General features: G+C 45.2%; 1 pseudogene across 1 annotated transcript; it reads left to right on the top strand.

Moving 5' to 3' along the window:
• The first annotated feature begins 298 nt into the window (after nt 1-298).
• Nucleotides 299-1,188, top strand: LOC111520794 (annotated as a pseudogene). The gene has a single exon (XR_003306712.1). The product of XR_003306712.1 is annotated as an NEDD8-conjugating enzyme UBE2F pseudogene (transcript).
• The last annotated feature ends 538 nt before the right edge of the window (nt 1,189-1,726 follow it).

Genomic DNA, 1,726 nt, shown 5'->3' on the forward strand with positions numbered 1-1,726 from the left:
ATGTCTCATTCATTCATTCAATAAATATTTACAAGGAGAAGCTGGATTCCTACCTCTCAACACCAAAATAATTCCAGATGGTTCAAAGATGGTTATATGTAAGAAAATGAAACCAATAACTTTCTAGAATAAAGATGAGTAAGTTTTAGAAAAAAAAAATTGGTGGCCGGGTGTGGTGGCTCATGCCTATAGTCCCAACACTTAGGGAGGCCGAGACAGGCAGATCATGAGGTCAAGAGTTCAAGACCAGCCTGGCCAACATGGTGAAACTCTGTCTCTATTAAGAATACAGCGGGAGCCGGTGCGGCTGTGAGGGGCCGCGTCTCGCAGCAGCCGCCCGGGCCGGGCATGGTGTTGGGCGCCGGGCCCGCCTCGCCTGTCTCGGGGAGCCCAGGGTAAAGGCAGCAGTAATGCTAACGCTAGCAAGCAAACTGAAGCGTGACGATGGTCTCAAAGGGTCCCGGACGGCAGCCACAGCGTCCGACTCGACTCGGAGGGTTTCTGTGAGACAAATTGCTTGTTAAAGAGGTTGCAGAACTTGAAGCTAATTTACCTTGTACGTGTAAAGTGCATTTTCCTGATCCAAACAAGCTTCATTGTTTTCAGCTAACAGTAACCCCAGATGAGGGTTACTACCAGGGTGGAAAATTTCAGTTTGAAACTGAAGTTCCCGATGCGTACAACATGGTGCCTCCCAAAGTGAAATGCCTGACCAAGATCTGGCACCCCAACATCACAGAGACAGGGGAAATATGTCTGAGTTTACTGAGAGAACATTCGATTGATGGCACTGGCTGGGCTCCCACAAGAACATTAAAGGATGTCGTTTGGGGATTGAACTCTTTGTTTACTGATCTTTTGAATTTTGATGATCCACTGAATATTGAAGCTGCAGAACATCATTTGCGGGACAAGGAGGACTTCCGGAATAAAGTGGATGACTACATCAAGCGTTATGCCAGATGATAAAAGGGGACGACTGCAGGCCCATGGACTGTGTTACAGTTTGTCTCTAACGTGAAACAGCAAGAGGTAGCCCCCTCTCCCGTCCTCATGCTCCCTCTCAGTCCCCTGGATTGCCCCAGTCCTGTGACCATGTTGCCCTGAAGAAGACCATCTTCATGACTGCTCATTGTAGATGGAGAATTCAACATAAATACAGCAAGAAAATGTGTTTGGGCTTCTGAAGAGTTGTCTGCTTACCTTAACATGTTTACTTTTTTGAACTTGTACTGTATAGGCTGTTGGTGAAATTCTTAAGAAGTTGTAATGAACTCAAAATTGAGGCCAGAGCTTGCTTTCCCTTTTCCCAAACAAAATTGGTTTTCTGCACAAGCGATGCTAATGATGTGTTCCTTGTAACTTGCAGATTGGCAATAAGATACCCGCTACAAACTGTGAAAAAAAAAAAAAAAAAAGAATACAAAAATTAGCCAGGCATGGTTGTGCAAGTCTATAATCCCAGCTACTCAGGAGGCTGAGGCAGGAGAATCGCTTGAACCAGGGAGGCAGAGGTTGTAGTGAGCCGAGATTCTGCCACTGCACTCCAGCCTGGGCGACAGAGCAAGACTTCATCTCGAAAAAAAAATCTTTTTTTGGAATATTAAAGGCCTTCATAAGTATGACCACATAAAATTCTAAACCTTAATATTCCAAAAAAAAGATTTTTTTTTTTGAGACAGAGTCTTGCTCTGTCACCCAGGCTGGAGTGCTGTGGCTGGATCTC

This window comes from Piliocolobus tephrosceles, chromosome 16 (assembly GCF_002776525.5).
Source record: "Piliocolobus tephrosceles isolate RC106 chromosome 16, ASM277652v3, whole genome shotgun sequence".
Classification (NCBI taxonomy): domain Eukaryota; kingdom Metazoa; phylum Chordata; class Mammalia; order Primates; family Cercopithecidae; genus Piliocolobus; species Piliocolobus tephrosceles.